The sequence below is a fragment of the Rhamphochromis sp. 'chilingali' genome, assembly GCF_963969265.1.
Source record: "Rhamphochromis sp. 'chilingali' genome assembly, chromosome: 1".
NCBI classification, from domain to species: domain Eukaryota; kingdom Metazoa; phylum Chordata; class Actinopteri; order Cichliformes; family Cichlidae; genus Rhamphochromis; species Rhamphochromis sp. 'chilingali'.
Window position 1 is genome coordinate 13,975,309 of NC_137929.1, and position 22,016 is coordinate 13,997,324.

General features: G+C 43.5%; 1 protein-coding gene and 1 long non-coding RNA gene across 2 annotated transcripts in view; both read right to left on the minus strand.

Annotated features, from left to right (window-relative positions):
• The window catches only part of LOC308394586, a 28,517-nt gene extending 6,582 nt beyond the window's left edge, over positions 1 to 21,935 (minus strand). The window contains exons 1-2 of the long non-coding RNA XR_013971244.1: positions 21,812 to 21,935; positions 19,817 to 19,872 (exon numbers count right to left, since the gene is read on the minus strand). This is a non-coding gene — a long non-coding RNA (uncharacterized lncRNA). The remainder of the gene's footprint in view (positions 1 to 19,816; positions 19,873 to 21,811) is intronic.
• Positions 1 to 22,016, minus strand: part of LOC308393807 (uncharacterized protein) — an 810,936-nt gene that overhangs the window by 604,191 nt on the left and 184,729 nt on the right. The gene's annotated exons all lie outside the window — the stretch shown is intronic.

The following is a 22,016-nucleotide window of genomic DNA, read 5'->3' on the forward strand; positions in this document are numbered from 1 at the left end:
TATTTTACACAAAGAGAGTAAATGTATCCTTGTACTCAGCTAAGACAGCTGGGCTGCTGTGGCTTGTGTTTATGTTCAGAGTGACATCTGATTTAAAAGCAGACTGTCATGGTTGCGGCTGTGTGCAGGCAGGATGAGGACCCAAACACAAGCTCACGGAGGCAGGAATGAACTCAAAACACAGCTTTATTGCTGGAGAGAGAAACCATACAACCTAAACGAGGAAACTATAACGTAATACACAGAGAAACACACGGCCATGAATGAGGGAGAACGCGACACAGAACTGAGGGAGACGCAGACATAAATACACAGAGGGTTAACGAGGGAAGTGGGAGCACACGGGGAACACAGGTGACACTGATAATCATAACAAGACACGGCAGGAGTGAACGCAACACTGACGGGAGACTGTCAAAGTAAAACAGGAAGTACACGGAGGTTCAGAGAGGAGGAGAGACAGCACGGGGAGAGCACGGACATAACGGGCTGGGAAAACATGGAATAAAACTCAAGGAGGGGAAACGAGGGCTCACAGATAAACAGAGGGGCACACAGGAGGTAATCAAATAAGGAACATCTTAACAGAAACCATGGCATAAATAAAGAACAACACACAAAACATATGAAAACTAAGAATGCTGGGCCAACATGGCCCAGGATCATGACAGACAGCAAAAGACACTGAGCAGCATATCAGTCAGCATGGGAAAAATGCCATAGATTTAAGGAACCAGGCTAAAATAATTGGTTTCTAGTGGGTTCTATTGTAAGTGCTCTATATTTCAGCATGACATACTGTATGCATCCTACACTGAGAACCCTTGAAGCTGATCATCAGGGTATGCTGTGTACTTCTTACACAGAAGATAAAATAACATGCAAAGATTTTAGATGGTTGTGGTTGGTCCTTACACACAGATGTAAGGTCAAAAAAAAAATCACCCACAATGGATCGTTCACAGACGCTGGTCCAGTGGAACCCACTTCCACAAAGGCTGCACCTGCTCTGGCAGAACAGGAAGCATCAACTACATAGTAGCTATTTTCATAATTAAGACATCAACTATAGGTGTTCCCAAAATGTGCCATGTTGTCTGCACACCTGACAGCTCAATAAGTCCTGTGTTGATTACAGATGGTGGTTGTTTCCAGAAACAGCACTTGCATAAAACAAGTACAGAGCACTTTATGAGCCAACCTGCTTCTTTAATGAGCATTTAGGTTGTTTGTATTCAGTGTTCACAGATAATATGCTCATTAAAAGGGGGGATCCACTATGTCCTTCTTCACAATCCTGTCTGCCAACTTTAAGAAGAAATCAGAGTGACGCAGAAGCTTTAAAACAGTGTTCAGAATAATCAGTGATGCTTTTATCTGAACTGATGACAGATAAAGATGAACGTGAGTGTGGCAGAAGAGTAAGTTCTCCCTCTTTCTTGGAAGTATACAAAAGTCTGTTGTTTATAAAAAGTTCATAAACAAACAAGTTCTTACAGAATGAGACGTGAAGCCTGGAGACGAGCAGTTCAGACACGCTGTTATTAAATTCTACCTGAGCAGGTTATAGTTCACCTCAGTTACGGAAGAACAAATAACACTTGGCTCTGGGAGCTTCAGTTTTTATACACTGTCGTAGCACCACCCTAAGCCATCATTTGCATCAACACCTACATCACTAGCCCAGCAGTTCTAAGAAACTTCTCTGTTTGTGGTTCAGAACCTAATGTGACACCAATGAGCACAACAGCATGCAGCTGCAGGTTGTTGTTCATACCTGGCTTTACAATAAAGAGCCATGTTTGCAGGCAGCTGTTTGAAGTTTTGTGTAAAATATCATTTTTATAGAAATAAACCAAATGTGTCTAAATATATTAAGTAAACAATCAGAATAAGAACATTTTGAAATAAAATCCAAAAACTGCATCTGGCTTAGTTTTTGTTGAATAAATAATGACTCTGTGTAATATGTCATGTGTTGTATATGTAAGTTGTATTTGTACAATGAAGCCAGGCTTTCTTTGTGTTAGCTGCCTGACAGAACCTAAAACTCTAGTCAGAGATTGCAGGTGTCACAACAGACATGATCAGCTTTCTCTGTCGATCCTATCTTTCTGTTTCACACTCTGTGCACTCATAGAAAAAATCTTTAAAAAAAAAAAATCACATGACTCTTCTTCCACACAACATGATCCCTGAGTGCCGCCTGCTCCAACCAGACATGTTCTCACAGCGACGATGGTGATAATTAAAATCTACAAAGAACGTGATAAACATTATTAAAACCCCTGGAGGGCCTTGGGTCGATTTGTGGCTATTTTTGGCTATTTTCAAATTTTGATTACCTGCCATTTGCACAGTGTTGAATGGAATATAGCGAAAGTCTGCAAAAAAAAGTTTGGTCACATTTACTGTTAAAATTTCAGTATGACTTCCGGAAATTAGCTTCAGTGGCTAAGCTAGCGATAAACTTACGCTATTGATCCTAGGGTCGATTTGTGCCCCATTGAAACCCATTATAAACGCTATTTTTCACTGCAGGATTTATACCGTTAACATCTGGGTGATGGCTTAGGTTTCGTTTTTGTTTTGGAGAAGAGGCCTTAGAATTGTAATTTTTTTATTTGTCCACCGGGTGGTGCCCTTGCTCCACATTTGACCTGGGGCTGGAAAACAGCGGGCTGCTTAAAGAGACCTGCGGGGAATGAAGCGTCATTTCCGGCGTGCTGCAGCGGCTTCGCCCGCTGATCGTGCGGGACCATTTTTGGGTCCCTAGGACCATGAGAGGGTGCTTTTTTTTTTTTTTTTTAGTCAACAGGAAATGACGTATTTGTTGTCACGTGGTATCGGACGTGTGGGCTGGAAAAAGCAGTCCCCGGTGATCGTGCCCCGGTGATCGTCGCGACTTACCCCGGCAACATGCACTTATTTCGGCCTAGAGGAGGAGCATTTGCCGCCTGGAGACCATTTTCTGGTCCTGAAAAAAAAAATAAAAGGCGATCGAAATGACTGTTTGTGCCAATCTTTAGTCCATCTAAAGGCCTAATTATAATAACAATCAAATATTACTTCAAATGTTTTTTTGGGAAAATATTTAGTTTTTTAGTTTTTTTTTTAGTTTTTTTGTAATTTAAAGGGTTAAAACAACGAAAATATAATTAAAACTTTATATGAATATTTCAGGGAGAAGTAGTTTTAAAAGACTGACCAATTTAAAGTGAAAAAAAAATTAATATTTAATATTTTTATTGCACTTTTTGGGCGTGGTCGATAGTGTGCATTTTATGAAATGCGCTCCTGGAAAAAAAATAAAAGGCGATCGAAATGACTCTTGGTGCCAATCTTTAGTCCATCCAAAGGCCTAATTATAATAACAATTGAATATTACCTCAAATGTTTTTTTTGGAAAATATTCAAGTTTTTTGTTTTTTGGGGCAAAAAAAGCAGTGCGCTCATGTGACGAAACCGGGATATAAAGGGTTAAAATCCGCGAAATGTAATTAAAACTTGACATGAATATTTCAAGGAGAAGTAGGTCTAAAAGATTGGCTAATTTAAAGTGGAAAAAAATATTAATATATAAATTTTTTATAGCACTTTTTTGGGCGTGGTCGATTTGTGGCTCTAAGACCAATAGTGTATGCATTTTTCTAAGACCCTCCAGGGTTAAAATGCAGCACTGTTAAAGCAACGTGATTAATGCTGCATTAAAATGAGCCTTTAGCACATAGAGATGATTCAACAGTTTCATTTGACTTCATTGTTTCTAAGGCAGATGCTACACCAGTGAAGGTGCACTTAGTTTTCACACACTGCTTCTGCATTGTGTCTTAGTTTTAGTGGATTAAATAATGACACAGTGTTTGTTTGTTTTTCTTTAGTAACAAATGACCTCAGACCAGCTTATAATATTTTATAAACAAATAAGCATAAATGCATAAACTCAGCCTGGAATCACATGGGATAAACATGGGATGTGCATTTTTTTATTTGTTTTGTGTTACTGAGTCTTGCAAGAATGCCAACCTTACCAGCAGCAGCTTGGTTTTTTTGTTTGTTGTTTTTTTAATTGAATGAGTGCTGAAAGTTGAGCAACAGCTGTGACAACGAGAGAAGATGGAGCCAATCAGAAACAACTGTGAAAATGTACAATATGCAAGCTAAGAAAGCAAAGTGTAGCAATGTTGCCATCGTTTTTGTTGTTGTGGGATTTTTTTTCAACATTCACTGAAAATCACTTCTCTCATATTTCCTCTTTATTATTTTCATCACTGTTTAAGAAACGTAACAAAGTCTTATAAAGCATCTAAACCAGCATCATGAAGTGATGTTTAAAGATGGCAGCAAGCTCACAGCATCTCTCAACTCAAGAGCAACATTCAAAGTGCACAGGCTGAAGGAAAGTATTGATTTTATCACATGCAATTACAATACGCCTTTTCATCCGTATCTGGATGTACAATGGGTATCGTTGTTTGTCCCAGCAGTTTACAATACAGAATGTGCACGTCTGTGGGGCTTTTATAAAGATTTCTATTTGCATTGATACAATTGCTTGGATCACAAATTGTTCTAACTTGATTAAAGTCACCAATGATAAAGGTATTCTTGCGCTTACAGTTACCATTATTATCTCTGTTTGCTATCAGATCATCACATCCCCCTTGTGGGATCATGTTGATGATATGCTGGTTTTCTGAACACGTCCGTTAGTCATGCAGAGCACAGTGCCAGAGAGCGCCACCAGCAGGAACATGGAAGTCTTCATTGTATTTCTATATCGAAAAAGTAAACAGAGTGAATATATAAATCAGTATTATTTCATTTCATTTATTAACTTGTTTATTTTTGTTTCCTAAATGTTAATCGTGCTTAACTATTAAAGTAAAAATACAGATAGATAGGAAACTCTCTGAAAAGTCAAACTGTTTTCAGTGAGTTTATATATTTGCCAGAGGAAAGGTCAGGATCTGCATATCTGACCACTTTGAATCAATTTATATCTAAACAGAAATCAGTAAAAGTTCAAATCAGTTTATCAATATCCTCACTTATGAGGATATTGATATCCGTATAACTGGAGTTATTATAGATTTTCATACATGACATTTGTGAAAAAGGCGAGGGTGTCAGGGTCCCTGTGTCTACCCGGTCGCCTCAGTGTGGCTACATGTGTTTTTTTGTTTTGATTTTGTCCCCGCTCTCTCCCTCCCTCCTTCTCTCACTGCCTGGGCGGAGCTCATCTGTGGGCTCCTGCCCTTGGCCCACGCACCTGGTGACACCTGTGGCTCATCACCCAACAGTGTTCCAGTCCCCTTATAAGATGGCAGCCCTGTATTTCTCGTCGCTGGACCGTTGCCGACTCTCGTCAGTGTTAACCCCAGCTCAGTTCGTTCTCGTGTTTCCCTAGCGATCTTCTTACAGTAACCTTTTGCATCTCTGTGAATAGATTTCCCTGGACCTGCCCCTGTGTTACCTGAGCGATCAAGTGTGTGAGGATTGGAGCGAGCTTTTGTGTTTCTTGTGGAGTGTGAAGAGGAGCGTGGAGCGTGGATGGAGTGAGGACTTTGGAGCGGGTGTGGACTGCAAGTGTCTTTCCCCCCTCCTGTTCGTGTGTGGATTCCCGGAACCCGTCTTTTCCCCACTGTGTAAATAGATCACCTGGTGCTTCTGTAAATAAAAAACCTTTATTGTTCCCTACTCAGAGCCTACGCGTGAGTCCGTTCAGTCCCGTTGTGACAGAGGGTAAGGACGTAAATCGACTGGTAAAGAGGGACTGGTGAAGAGTCTGCAGCCGCAGCACCGATCCATCTGTCCATCTCCTGTTCCCTTCTCTGATCACTCGTGAACAAGACTGCGAGTTTTGTAACTTAATAAAAGCAGTAATTTGTTTGCCAGAGGGCCCCTTCCACGTCACACCCTGTTCTTTCCTTCTTGTCTTATATGAAAATTCACTTTGTGTAGCTTTTTGGGAAATTGTTAAACTTCAGGAAGATTCTGAACATGCCCCATCGTTTAGCCAGCTCTTTGGAGCTGAGCAGGTTCAGGCCTGTTGTTGTAAGTTTTATAAAACGATCTCATTTAAACGGATAATCCAGCTGAAGCTTCAGACAGCCGTCAGACAGTGAAACACTGCCATCTGCTGGACGCGAATAACAAAGACGCTGCTTTGACGGGTGAGGGAGTTTCAACAAGTCTGCAACGACTCAAGCATCAAACTACAGAACTATTCTAGCGGACATGGTGCTCTAATGACTGCTTCATTAACGCAGCTCAGAAAGGATCAAACATATCAATAAATTATGAAATAAAAAAATTACTGTTTCACTGCACACACAAACCTTCTCTTATTAGCACAACACTGCCCAGGCCTCAGAGTGTATTCCTTATAGACTATTAAACCTTAGCATGTTATTTTAAAGTCTTACAGGTGAAACAGCCAACCAGTGATCCTAACTGTAATTTAAAATATTCAGCTGCAAAAATGCTTTTAGCAAATAGTTTTTTATGACTGTGCTAAGATTCAATACTAGATTTTTGCTGGTCTGATTAAAAGGTTAAATGTAGAAGTTTGGGGATCATATATTAATACTTCCAAAACAATAAAGTTGTTGTAGAGAATCTATGTTCATTATTGTTGCTCATCATGGAAAGACAAAGACATCAGACTCTGCTGAAAAATTTTACACTCCTACTCTCTGCACACAGCGGTCTGAGGGACCTTCCAGGATCGGGGATTTTATTTATTTTGTTCTTTTTCGGTCTTACTGGTTAGTAGGTGGTGATTTTCTACCTGGTGATCTCTCATTTGGAACATGATTTGCTCTGGAGCAGATTAGGTTCAAAGCATGAGTTGACCTGGCATTATGTCTTGGATTACAAAAAAATCCCACATTAAACCTTGAAGTTAGCCGGATAAGACAGCGTTCTGTTTCACAGTAAAGGCCTCAGAGAGTTGTTGCTAACCAAAGTCTATCTTGTACAGCCACGCAGCATCTAATGACGTTTTGTAACCTGTCACTACAAAGGAGCAGTGAAATGATTGCTGTTTTAGCGCACACACACAGTGTGGTGATCAGTATAAGGACATTAAAGTGATGTTGCAGAAAGCTGCATCTGGTCAGAAGGAAAAAAAACACGCACACTTGGAAGACTTGGCCAGATTTGCACAAAATGAATGGCTGACAGTGGACAGATACAAGGATGTGGATGGTCACACCCTCGTGCATTAAAGAGGCCGTTCACAAAACCAAACACTCAACAGACACAATAAGACAGCTGATCAGTTTGCCTCACTAACTCATCTACACAAGGCGTGTTGTAGAAGTAGAGCAGGGCGATATGGCCAAAAATATTCATCACGATATAAATTTGAAAATGTGCGATAACGATATAACTGACACGAGACAAAATACTTTACAACTCCACTTCATTTGTGCAAAAAACAACAACAATCAATGTATTTTCACTTAAATAAGCAGCTGCTTTTCATGTGCATTAAACTTATATAAAAATGTAACAGTGCAAATGCAAATTCCTCCCTGACAGTTTAACCAAAAGGCATTTCCAGTGGAAACTGGCCGACATATCCTCAGCACAACCATGTATAATATCCACAAAACTTAAAAAGAGGTTAAACAAACACACAGTACAGTAATATTATGTTGAAGCACAGTACGTATCACTCCGCGGGGCTCCTGCCTACGATAGCCGTAATGCTCCAACAATCCATCAAGCGGTGCGGCTTCGTAGCTTAGCAAAGTCGTACTAAAACATTTGACAGATTTTCGAGCGCCGTGCACATAAAATCGTTTCCAGGTCAGTAAACACAACCAGGATTCATACAGTGGCTTGCAAAAGTATTCGGCCCCCTTGAACTTTTCCCCATTTTGTCACATTACAGCCACAAACATGAATCAATTTTATTGGAATTCCACGTGAAAGACCAACACAAAGTGGTGAACACGTGAGAAGTGGAACGAAAATCAGACATGATTCCAAACATTTTTTACAAATAAATAACTGCAAAGTGGGGTGTGTGTTCAGCCCCCTTTGGTCTGAGTGCAGTCAGTTGCCCATAGACGTTGCCTGATGAGTGCTAATGATTAAACAGAGTGCACCTGTGTGTAATCTAATGTCAGTACAAATACAGCTGCTCTGTGACGGCCTCAGAGGTTGTCTAAGAGAATATTGGGAGCAACAACACCATGAAGTCCAAAGAACACAGCAGACAGGTCAGGGATAAAGTTACTGAGAAATTCAAAGCAGGCTTAGGCTACAAAAAGAAACAACGTCCCACGGAGCACTGTTCAAGCGATCATTCAGAAATGGAAGGAGTATGGCACAACTGTAAACCTACCAAGACAAGGCCGTCCACCTAAACTCACAGGCCGAACAAGGAGAGCGCTGATCAGAAATGCAGCCAAGAGGCCCATGGTGACTCTGGACGAGCTGCAGAGATCTACAGCTCAGGTGGAGGAATCTGTCCATAGGACAACTATTAGTCGTGCACTGCACAAAGTTGTGCTTTATGGAAGAGTGGCAAGAAGAAAGCCATTGTTAACAGAAACCATAAGAAGTCCCGTTTGCAGTTTGCCACAAGCCATGTGGGGGACACAGCAAACATGTGGAAGAAGCTGCTCTGGTCAGATGAGACCAAAATGCAAAATGCTCTGTGTGGAAAACTAACACTGCACATGACTCTGAACACACCAGCCCCACTGTCAAATATGGTGGTGGCAGCATCATGCTCTGGGGGGGCTTCTCTTCAGCAGGGACAGGGAAGCTGGTCAGAGTTGATGGGAAGATGGATGGAGCCAAATACAGGGCGATCTTGGAAGAAAACCTCTTGGAGTCTGCAAAAGACTTGAGACTGGGGCGGAGGTTCACCTTCCAGCAGGACAACGACCCTAAACATAAAGCCAGGGCAACAATGGAGTGGTTTAAAAGCAAACATATCCATGTGTTAGAATGGCCCAGTCAAAGTCCAGATCTAAATCCAATCAAGAATCTGTGGCAAAATCTGAAAACTGCTGTTCACAAACGCTGCCCATCTAATCTGACTGAGCTGGAGCTGTTTTGTGAAGAAGAATGGGCAAAGATTTCAGTCTGTAGATGTGCAAAGCTGGTAGAGACATAAGGCAAACCGGATTATAAGGAGCACTGTCAATTTCCAGAAAAATCAAAGGACTGATTTTTAGAGTGCCTTATTTTCCGAAAAGCACAGTAATAACATAATAACAACGGCCCGCTAGCATGCTCTTGGTTGCTGAGGGCTATGCTGTGGCTGAGCTGCAAGATTAACTCTGCAAAACCAACTTTCATCAAGTAACAGGGCTCTAGAGTGCAACCAATTTGGTCGCAAATGCGAATCCGTGTAAATGAGAGCAGGTACACTGATTCCACACAAAGACGTAAACACAGAACGGACCTGACGCATCAGAATCAGCTTTGTCTTTCTCGGCTTTCTCACCCGACGGCTCGTAGACGGACACGCTGTCGGAGCTTAGCGATCCTGATGCGTCTGGTCCGCGCTGCGATTACGTCTTCTTGCGCTGATTCTGAGCTGCAGGTTTTGTCTCTCCAACCAAAGTTCACAGAGCCAGCAGCAAAAGAAGCAGCAAACTGCGCTTCACATTTGATCAATGTCATTAATTTTGCTGTTTTGCTTCCACGACTATTAAAATCACACTCCATGCACAGCTAGCTCTCTCTCTCTCTCTCTCTGTACTTCAAGAACAGTTTCCCGTCTCCAATCTCTGTTTTCTGTATTATTCATTCGCTTATTACCCACCAGTCTACCGTTGTTTACAGCGCTGTGGCTGCTGTCTTTTTCTTTTTTTCACTTAAATGACCTCGGACAAGAAAGCCTATTTTTTCTGTTGTTCAATACTGAAGAAATTTAAACTTCATATGCAGAACATTGTAGAATATTTTTAAGGTTATCTGCTATAAAAAGCCAGACCAGGAAAATCTCCTTCATGTTTTTCTGTGTTTTATTCTCAGTTACTTTCACACAAAGGCATCTGCTGTGATGTTCACAATTCTGATGAAGTCAGTACTGATAAATGATCAGAGTTATAATATTTCTGACTGTCTGAGGCTAAGTTGAATCGAATTGGGACTTTGAAAACCGGAATCGAATGGATTATAGAAATCAGTGATGATACCCAGCCCTAGTGAGCAGCCTAGGCACGACAGAAGTGGATGTAGCTGTAATAGGAAAACAACTATTGCTAACTTTTCTGTTAAGTTAAGGCCTGATCCTTCTGAAATTCATAGCCAGTGCTCTGACACGGTGTCATCAATCTTTGAATTCTGAAAAAGCACAGTGTATCCAGAAAAACACATTATATTATATAAATTATTATAAAATTTGTGTGCGCCTAACTTTTTAAAGTTAGGCGTACCGGTACGCCCATGGCAAAAAGTTAGTCTAGAGCCCTGCAGTAAAGACGAGAGTTGGTTTTGAAAGGTGCAAAGAAGGGAGGGATGAGAAGTAAAAAGCAGCTACTGTCAGTCTTTACAGACAGAAGGACTGATTGGCTGTCTGGGAGCCCAACGGATGTTAAAAAAAAGAGAAAAAAAAGTTGAAAACGTTGAAGGTTTGATCATCTACTCCCTCATCTCCATCTCGTTTTTACTCCCACTCATTTCCAGCAGCCGTCTCTGTTAGTCTGCCTTCCCATTTCCATCCTAATGAGGATTTATTCCCACTGAAGCAGCTGCACGGCGCAGGGAAAGAAGACGCAGGAACCGCACGCTGAGTTCATCCACAACTTATGACCTTCCCTGTCTCTCTCCATCCACCTCTCTTCTATCCGTTTAGATGTTTACCTGTCCATGTGACTGTTGACATTAGGAAGCTGTCACTAAACTGCTGTCGCTGCCAATGACTGTCATGTCCCCCTCGAGTGTTAGCCCCCCTCCAGAGCTCTAAAGCACAGGCTTTAATAAGCCCGGCAAGAGAAATGCCAGCTTCCTATGCAGCCTGAGCTGAGAACATTGGAGTGACAAAGAAGAGGGGGGCAAAAGTCTGATGCACACTAGGGCTGCCACGATTAGTCGACTAGTCACGATTACGTCGACTATCAAAATCGTCGTTTGAAGCTTTGTAAGATCACAAAAGACGCAGGAATAAGTAGTAGGATTTAAGAGTGTAATAACGGACTGAAACAGAAGATGGCAGCACTGCATGTACAAGGATGCCAGCTGCCGTTAAACCCCGAAGAAGAAGAAGCTGTGTCCCAGAATTCATAGCGCAGCCCAGCTCAGTTTCCAACAATGGCGGCAGCTAGTTAGTTTTAATATTACTCTTATTATTCTTTCTGGGTCACAAAATAAACGTTTAACATGTTTTCAGGCAAGAGTGTAGCTGTGTAAACCTCAAATATCTGCTCAGTTTATCAAGACACCACATATTTCAAAAGCGCTCCGACGTTTTCAGAGACGTCTGTTAGTCACTAGCTCGATAGCTAGCCGGGAGCAAGGCTCATTAGAGCCCGTGAGAACACCGGAATCCCGGCAAATAGTTTTCAAACCCACCGCCGTCTTTCGCTACTCAGGTTAAACATGATATAAGTCACTTAGATAACTTAAAAATGTTATTGTTTGGCTTTTTTTAGTATTTTATTTGTCCCTGAGCAAATCGGTTTGGCTAAGATTAAAGTTATAGTTTTTACACAGCTGAGTAAACGTCAAGCAGACAACTGATTATCAGAAGTGTGAGATGCTGGAGAATATACTCCGGTGTCCTGTTATATTTTAGATAGCAAGGAGCAGACGGCTGAGGTTATTAAACTTCACCGAAACAATCTGCAAATTTCATTAAAATTTAATAAACTATCATCTTGTCTTTATTTTTAGTTAGCACATACCTGAAACACTTAAAGCTGTAAGCTAATGATAGTTATATAAGAGCAGATGCTGCTGGTGCAATAAGCTGTACGTTTTACGTACAATGGATGATGATCTGATTTAGGGCTGCACGATTTTGCATAAAATGAGAATCACGATTTTTTGGCTTAGAATTGAGATCACGATTCTCTCACGATTTTCTTCCATCCATCCATCCATCTTCATCCGCTTTATCCGAGGCCGGGTCGCGAAGAGGCTCTAAGAAAAGAGGCCCAGACCTCCCTCTCCCCAGCCACCTCCTCCAGCTTATCCGGGGGAACACCAAGGCGTTCCCAGGCCAGCCGAGAGATATAATCTCTCCAGCGTGTCCTGGGTCTGCCCCGGGGCCTCCTCCTGGTGGGACATGCCTGGAACACCCCACCCAGGAGGCGCCCAGGGGGCATCCTTGTCAGATGCCCGAACCACCTCAGCTGGCTCCTTTCGGTGTGGAGCAGCAGCTGCTCTACTCTGAGCCCCTCCCGGATGGCCGAACTTCTCACCCTATCTCTAAGGGAGAGAGGCCAGCCACCCTTCGGAGGAAGCTCATTTCTGCCGCTTGTATCCGCGATCTCGTTCTTTCGGTCACTACCCACAGCTCGTGGCCATAGGTGAGGGTAGGGACGTAGATCGACCGGTAAATTGAGAGCTTCGCTTTTACACTCAGCTCCCTCTTCACCACGACGGACCGGTGCAGCGTCCACATTACTGCAGCTGCAGCCCCAATCCGTCTGTCGATCTCCGGCTCCTTTTTCCCATCACTCGCGAACAAGACCCCGAGATACTTGAACTCCTCCACTTGGGGCAGGAACTCATCCCCGACCCGGAGTGGGCACTCCACCCTTTTCCGGCTGAGAACCATGGCCTCAGATTTGGAGGTGCTGATCCTCATTCCTGCTGCTTCACACTCGGCTGCGAACCGTTCCAGTGCGAGCTGGAGGCCCTCACCCGATGAAGCCAACAGAACCACATCATCCGCAAAAATCAGAGATGAGATTCTGAGGCCACCAAAGCAAAAGCCCTCCGCCACTTGGCTGCGCCTAGAAATCCTGTCCATAAAAATTATGAACAGAACCGGAGACAAAGGGCAGCCCTGGCGGAGCCCATCACCCACCTGGAACGAGTCCGACTTATTGCCGGCAATGCGACTCAAGCTCTTGCAACGGTTGTATAGGGATCGAATGGCCCGTAGCAATGGGCCAGACACCCCATACTCCCGCAACACCTCCCACAGGACACCCCGAGGGACACGGTCGAATGCCTTCTCCAAGTCCACAAAACACATGTAGACTGGTTGGGCAAACTCCCATGCACCCTCAAGTATCCTCGAGAGGATAAAGAGCTGGTCCAGTGTTCCGCGACCAGAACGAAAACCGCATTGTTCCTCCTGTATCCGAGGTTCAACTAGCGGACGAACTCTCCTTTCCAGCACCCTGGCATAGACTTTCCCAGGGAGGCTGAGGAGTGTGATCCCCCTGTAGTTGGAACACACTCTCCGGTCCCCCTTCTTAAAGATGGGGACCACCACCCCGGTCTGCCAGTCCACAGGTACTGCCCCTGATCTCCACGCAACATTGCAGAGGCGTGTCAACCAGGACAGCCCTACAACGTCCAGAGCCTTCAGGAACTCGGGGCGGACCTCATCAACACCAGGTGCTCTGCCACCAAGGAGTTGTTTAACTGCCTCAGTGACCTCGCCCCCGGAAATTGGCGGGTCATTCCCCTCATCCCCAGACTCTGCTTCCTCCTCGGAAGACGTGTCAGTGGGATTAAGGAGGTCCTCGAAGTATTCCTTCCACCGCCTGACAATTTTCTCAGTCGACGTCAGCAGCGCTCCCCCAGCACTATACACGGTGCAGGTAGAGCACCGCTTTCCCCTACTGAGAGGCCTGACGGTTTGCCAGAATCTCTTCGAGGCAGTCCGAAAGTCTTTTTCCATGGCCTCTCCGAACTCCTCCCACACCCGAGTTTTTGCTTCAGCCACTGCCCGAGCCGCATTCCGCTTGGCCTGTCGATACCTGTCGGCTGCCTCCGGAGTCCCACAGGCTAACCAAGCCCGATAGGACTCCTTCTTCAGCCTGGTGGCTCCCTTCACCTCTGGTGTCCACCATTTGGTTCGGGGATTACCACCACGGCAGGCACCAACCACCTTGCGGCCGCAGCTCAATGCAGCAGCTTCGGCAATGGAGACGCTGAACATGGTCCATTCGGACTCAATGTCCCCAGTCTCCCTCGGAATGCTGTTGAAGCTCTGCCGGAGGTGTGCGTTGAAGATCTCGCGGACTGGGGCCTCTGCTAGACGTTCCCAGCACACCCTCACTACGCGTTTAGGTGCACCAGGTCTGTCCAGCGTCCTCCCCCGCCACCTGATCCAACTCACCACCAGGTGGTGATCAGTTGACAGCTCAGCCCCTCTCTTTACCCGAATGTGTCCAGAACATGTGGTCGCAGGTCTGGTGATACGATTACAAAATCGATCATCGACCTACGGCCTAGAGCGTCCTGGTGCCACGTGCACTTATGGACACTCTTATGTTCGAACAGGGTGTTCGTTATGGCCAAACTGTGATTAGCACAGAAGTCCAATAACAAAGCACCGCTCGGGTTCAGATCAGGGAGGCCGTTCCTCCCAATCACGCCCCTCCAGGTCTTGCTGTCGTTACCCACGTGAGCATTGAAGTCTCCCAGCAGGACAACAGAGTCTCCAGGTGGAGCACCTTCCAGCAAACCCCCTCCCCCCCCCCCCCCCCCCCCCCACCAGGGACTCTAAGAAGGCTGGGTACTCTGAACTGCCACTCGGCGCATAAGCGCAGATGACAGTCAGGACCCGTTCCCCGACCTAAGGCGCAGGGAACAAACCCTCTCGTCCACCGGGAAAAACCCCAACGTACCGGCAGCAAGCCGAGGGGATATTAGAATACCCACCCCAGCCCGCCGCCTCTCACCAGGGGCAACGATTTTCTTTTCCAGTATAAATATTTATTGCGCTTATTAATTGCACATCAACTTCGTAACAGTTGAGACTGAACATAAAAACAATAAATAAACATAAAAACAACAAATGTCTCACGTTTTGTTGTTGCCGCAAAATGTTGTACTGCTTGAAATTCCGTCTCCACCGTTGCTCGACACTGCGTGTATAGAGCAGGTAGTGCAACAATAGAAAAATAGTTGCGGGACGGCACTGTGTAGCGTTTGTCTAGGGTGTTGATCATTTTCCTAAATCGCTCGTTTTGCACAGTGTTGATGGGAGCCATATCTTTGATCAGGTGATAAGTGATAGCCTCCGTAATTTCTTTGTGCCTGCGAGAGTTCGACGGGTATAGGGAAGCGCTGTATAAGGTTCCCGTTATTGATGTTTGGGTGGTTGACCGGGACGGATTTTCTCCTGTCACTTTCTCATCATCCCTGACGTGCGCTCCGTTGTTTTTTCCCTGCTAATATTAGCATCACACGGCACAGCTTCTGTATCACGTGGTATAAGGCTCCGCCCTTGTCATTTGTTGAGCAGGAAGAGTGAGCGCTTGTTTTCATGCAGAGTACGTCCCGGATCAAAATGCGGTACAATCGTCGTCGTCTTTTTTTTTTCTTTTTTCTTTTTTCTTTTTTAAATCGTCATTTGGAAATGAGATCATATATATTGCTTTACCAACACAGCTTGTTTTTGTGTTTTTTAAACTACCATCTCTCTTAAACCAACTTGAATTGAACAGTGAGCACAGCCACTAAGTTCTATGTAACAAAAATACAGGGATGGGAGGGAGGGAGACGGTACCTGCACTGACGTTTAAAAAGAAAGAATAGGAGGAGGAGGGGTGGAGGTGGTGGAGCTCTCCGACAGGGGGAAAACTGAGATTTCAGTAAAGCTCAGTCCAAAGCACTTTCCTAATGATTTCCCTGTAACATTAGTCCTCGAGGTCCCCGTCACAGCAGACTACTCTGAGTGCCACCAGACAGTTAATGAGACAAAAACGAGACGCTCTTACAGCCAGGAGGATGCTTCCAGATGACGCTTGATTAATTTGATTGATTATCTGTGAATAAGTCTTGAGCCTCTCCTCAGTTCTTTATATTTTGCCTGTACTGAGCCAGATGTTCTTCTTCTTCCTTTCTTTAGACTTTCTGAAGGTCATTTAAAGTTTTTCTTTGGACATTAACTGCTTTTTCACCCATTTTCAGTCCAGTCCTTGTACCTGATCGCTTTCAGAGCGATATTTTTGTTTTTTGGGGGGGTTAAACCACTTAACCTAACTCAAGGGGACAAACCCGAGTTGTCAAATACAATACAAAACACACAACTTAGCACAGAACCAATTTTAAATTTTATCTTTAGGGACTTTGTTACTAGCAACCTGTCACAGAAACACACTATTTAATTTCTTTGGATTGGGAAAGTAGAAGACAGAAAAACTAACTTTCTGCTTCTTAATTCAGATAAAACTGAGGTTATTGTACTCGGCCCTGAAAATCTTAGAAATATGGTATCTAATCAGATTCTTACTCTGGATGGCATTACCTTGGCCTCCAGTAACGCGGTGAGGAACCTTGGAGTCATTTTTGACCAGGACATGTCCTTCAACGCACATATTAAACAAATATGTAAGACTGCTTTCTTCCATTTGCGCAACATCTCTAAAATTAGAAATATCCTGTCTCAGAGTGACGCTGAAAAACTAGTTCATGCATTTATTACTTCCAGGCTGGACTACTGTAATTCATTATTATCAGGATGTCCAAAAAACTCACTGAAAAGCCTTCAGCTAATCCAAAATGCTGCAGCAAGAGTCCTGACAGGGACTAGAAAGAGAGAGCATATTTCTCCTGTTTTGGCTTCCCTTCATTGGCTTCCTGTTAAATCCAGAATTGAATTCAAAATCCTGCTCCTCACATACAAGGTCTTAAATAATCAGGCCCCATCTTATCTTAATGACCTTGTAGTACCATATCACCCTATTAGAGCGCTCCGCTCTCGCTCTGCAGGCCTACTTGTTGTTCCTAGAGTATTTAAAAGTAGAATGGGAGGGAGAGCCTTCAGTTTTCAGGCCCCTCTTCTGTGGAACCAGCTTCCAGTTTGGATTCGGGAGACAGACACTATCTCTACTTTTAAGATTAGGCTTAAAACTTTCCTTTTTTCTAAAGCATATAGTTAGGGCTGGACCAGGTGACCCTGAATCCTCCCTTTGTTATGCTGCAATAGATGTAGGCTGCCGGGGGATTCCCATGATGCATTGAGTTTTTCCTTTCCAGTCACCTTTCTCACTCACTATGTATTAATAGACCTCTCTGCATTGAATCATATCTGTTATTAACCTCTGTCTCTCTTCCACAGCATGTCTTTATCCTGTCTTCCTTCTCTCACCCCAACCGGTCGCAGCAGATGGCCGCCCCTCCCTGAGCCTGGTTCTGCCGGAGGTTTCTTCCTGTTAAAAGGGAGTTTTTCCTTCCCACTGTCGCCAAAGTGCTTGCTCATAGGGGGTCATATGATTGATGGGTTTTTCTCTGTATCTATGAAGCGCCTTGAGGCGACTTTTGTTGTGATTTGGCGCTATATAAATAAAATTGAATTGAATTGAATTGAAAAAAAAGGGGACAAGCTGAAAAATCTATCTACAGTGGAGGAACAGTACCTGAAAGTCATGTCAAAAAAAAATCAGCAAACACCTGACACAGGACCTGAAAGATGCACTTGGTCCTTCAGTTGATCCATCTAGTGTTCACCAAAGCCTCATCTCATGGTGTCAGTGAAGGGTGGCTGTCAAGAAGCCATTATTAAGGAAGGGAACAGGGAGAAAAGGCTGAGGGATGCCAAATTACACAAGAACTGGACTGAAAATCAGTAGCAGCAGGTCTGATGGAGTGATGAACCAAAATTTGACAGTTCTGGTTCAAATTGTGGTAATATGTCTACAACCACCTGTAAACTACTGTACAGCTCTGCCATAGTTTGGGTCTGCATTTCAGCCAGGGTGTTGGGGATTTCGTCAAAATTGATGGAATTATGAAAAGTACCACCAGACTTTGATGCACCATGCAATACCATCTGGAAAGCGTCTGATCGGCAGCAGCTTACTAAACACATCGAAACACCATCATTCATGGACTGACCTGAGCCGTGTGGGATCATCTCGGCAGAGAATGGAACAAAACGGCAGCTGATATCGAAAGAAGAGCTCTGAATGTCCTTAAAGAAGCTCGGAGAACTATTCCTGAAGACTACTTAAAGGAATTCCAAAGAAATGTGCCTAAGAGAGTTCAGGGCGTGCTGAAGATAAAGATGCTCAAGCTCATTACCTCATTATATCAACTCTGTTTTTGCCTTTTATATTGTATTTTCATGTAAACTTTTCAAATTTAAACTGTTGCACCCGTTTCCCATTACCCAGCAAGTTATATGTTAGAATTAAGGTGTGGCTCAAACTTTTGCACAGTCCTACATTTCCCATCTATAAAATGATTTGACACCTGATAAACCTTTAAAAGCACTGACCTGCCTCTCCAACTATCTGTTTTAAACAACACGCACTTACCAGCAGTTGTGTTGCGTTTTCGTCAGGTTAGTGGCTCAGACCTAAAACAGCCCAACATTATCTCTAATTCAGGTCTGGACCCAAGCTGACCCATTAAAGTACGTGGTACTCCTTTTATTTGTACTTGTGTACTCAGGCATAAATTAGACTTTTCAGGTACAAACTAAATAACACAAAGAGGAGCTTATGAATAAGAACGAAACTGAGAGGCCCACTGCAAGAAGATACACACCCAAGTGCTGAGATTGTAAAGATGAAAAGTGAGCAGAGGAAAACGAGCGTTTCAGGACAACCAGGCGGTTTCCTCTTCTTCCCATCTGGCAGCCTCACAGCGGGGAGTTATGAGGTAGCCCCAACCTACCTCACATCTCCCCGCTGTGCAAGAACGAGCTCAGCAACACAAGCATCCTTTCTCTTTCGCGAGTGCATACGTGCACATCTACAGTGCTGCATGCCAATGAACCCATTTTCTTGGAGCACCTACACAAGCTGCAATCTACAGATCGTGTTTCACAGCGCTACAGCGAGAGGCAAACACCTCCCTCTGTTTGTGCTTCATTCTAGCTTCGCCCTTCTCTTCCCAACCACACACACCAACACCTTCCTCTTGTGAATTTTATTTTAATCCTTAACATAAAGACAGCTATAAATTAGGATAATCAAACTTGATTTATTACCTCCTGCACCCCCCCACTGTGTGTTCAACAGGAAGCTAAAGACTGGTGCTGTTAAAGTGTTCAAAAAACAGCAGGAGCTCGGTGTGAGGCCACAGTGGGCCAAAAAACACAAGATGACCTCCAGCAAGGACAAAATGTATCTGGACGTCTCTGTGAGCATCTGTCTCACTGTGTAAGTGTAGCACAGTGTCTGTGTGTGCATGGCTGGGCAACAGAGACAGCACAACTGAAAGCCAGCACTCAGACGAGGACCCGGTGCATCGTCTGTCTCATCTCAGCCAGTTTACTTACAAACTCTTTAAGTTTGAATTTTAAAGCCGACAATGTGCACAGGGCAGTGATATTTAAAATGAAGGTAAACTATTCCAATCTCTGCAGCCCCAATTGTGTATCTCACACACACACACAGTCCTGAATTCATTACTGAAGTCTCATCCAGACATTCAATGTGCTCTGTAATTAAATTGAGACGTGGGGTCAAAATTCCCACCTAGATTGAGTGAGATGAAATAGAAATCGGCTGTCCTCTAACTGACTTTATAGAAATAATTACATAAGCTGCATTTATAACTGTTATTAAATAACAGCAGCACACGAGAACTGAAGTGTAATCCCAGCACATTTCGCTTCGCTTGCACTGATTCTTTAGAGATGACGACCGTGGTGGGTAATTAAGGGCAAACGATATACAAGTGGCGTGAAAAATGGAGGCTGCATTACCTTTCCAAAGCTTCCTTTCCCGATGGCCCGCAGTATCTGGAAGTGGTCAAAGTTCACTGTGGAGAAAATGAGAAGCAGTTAGTGAGAACGTGTCAGTTTGAGCTGAGCTATAAAACAGGGAACATGACATGTACAGCACTGTGCAAAAGTCTTGAGCCATCCCTCATTTGCTTCCAGGGATCCGGACTTCCCTGTAATCTTTAAAGTGGTATTAAGGAATAGCTCTCCAGGCTTTTTAAAGTGTTTCTGATTTTTAATCCAGGGCTTGTATTTGACCACTTTTTGTCTGTTAAGACCCTTCACACTAATCTCTGAAACATTCAAACATAAACAGACACCTAAGTCACGGAAAGGACCAGAAAACTTAACAAAGAACCAATTTTAAATTGTATCTTTACACATTTACTTGCAGCCTATTGCAAAAAAACAAAAGCCCACATCATTTGTTCTCACTTCTTTAGTTGAAGAATGCAGTTAATAACACCGTTAACACAGACTGACCTGGCAAAACACGAAAAAATAAGGGGGTGGTTCAAGACTTTTGCTCGGTACTGTATGAGAAATGGAAATGTGCACTTCACAATGTATCGCTGCACTTCGGCAGTACTGTGAAGATTAAATGTTTTTTTCCTTCCCGATGCATGTGAAAGGTTAAGACTTACATCTCCAAATGTACTGGAACTGATTTGAACCAGAGGACTCAGCCACACTGTTACTATGTACTGCATAAACACGTTTACCGATGAAGGTAAATCAGACGCTGTCCTGACTGTGTGGCTAAATTTTGTGCTGAAAGCATCAAATCAATTGAATATGATTAACTTGCTATGAGAGGTTTTTACTCCAAGTGTGACTTTTTCTGGCTTCATACACCTTTCAGGGTCAAATTCAAGCACTTTGTGAGCACGTTTAATGTCCATTTTCAACATTTTCCAGCACATTACCATAAAAAGGATGCATATTTCACTTCGCATCACCTGAATAAGACCACGTGAAAGGCCAAATTAATAAGTCTTCTCATCAGATATTGATGCTTCTTTCTTATGTGACACAAAAAACAGGAGGAGACAGATCTTTGCTTGTGTTGTTTTTTAAGTTCATTCATTCAAAACTAACTGTAAGACGCTTAACTACATTGCAGTCTGTGTTATTGTTGTAGACCTAATTATCACCTTTAAAGTGTTTGTGCTAATAACATCATGTAGAGTAAGACAGGCATAGAGAACAGCACTGACTGGGAGAGGCTTTGAACAGATGACATACTCAGATCAATTCAACACTTTAGACTTTAAAAATGCACAAGCGTCTTTCAAAAACCCATTTATTTAATCTATCATCATTGATATTATTATGTAGTTATAATGTTCATCTCCCTTAAATAAACAGGCAGCCTTAAAGTGTGAAATAGTCACTTGTCTACTGTCTCAGTGGCTGATAGTGCCCCACAGGCCTCAATGTCAGCTTGAAGCCATTATGTTTCAATTGTTTCATGAGAAACAGATTTTGAATGAAAGCGAGGAAACTTCGGTAGCACAAAAAAGTGCCTATTCTTTGTTCCCATATGGTTCAGTCATATTACCGTCATTTCCCCCTAAGCTGTTCCCAAAGACACCAGGTTAATACTTGAAAAGGCTGCAGCGATACACAAAAATATCATCAATATTCTGTTTACTTGGTGACAACGTCGCTTTTAGCCTTCAATCAGAAAGCCTGACGTTGGCTAGTTAAGCATCGGGCTAACGTTTAACGCTTTCACTTGAGGGAAGTAACTCGTATTACTGCTACTGCTGTGTAATCTTGGTTCAATTCACAGCATATTCTACAAGTTACCCTGCAATAACTAACTGTTAGAATAGCGCCACCGTATTGTATCGCACTGAGTGCACTTCAATCCTTTATCCCGCGAGTTTGCTAGCTAGCAAAATAATAATACCAATTTGAAACAAATAACATGTGTAACGTACACACTCGAGAAAATTATTTACTAGTACTTACGCAAACTCCCCCGTTGTGAAAACGTACAAATCCTTCTTGTATTTTTCGTTTTCCAGCAAACACTCATTAAAACGGCCTCCAGGCACATTAGCGCACTCACCCCCGACTGATCAGGGAGGGGGTGGGGGGTCACACACTGAAACAGACTAACGTGCAGAGGTACAGCCCAGGCAGAGAAATGTTGCTTTTAGACTTTGCGACTCGT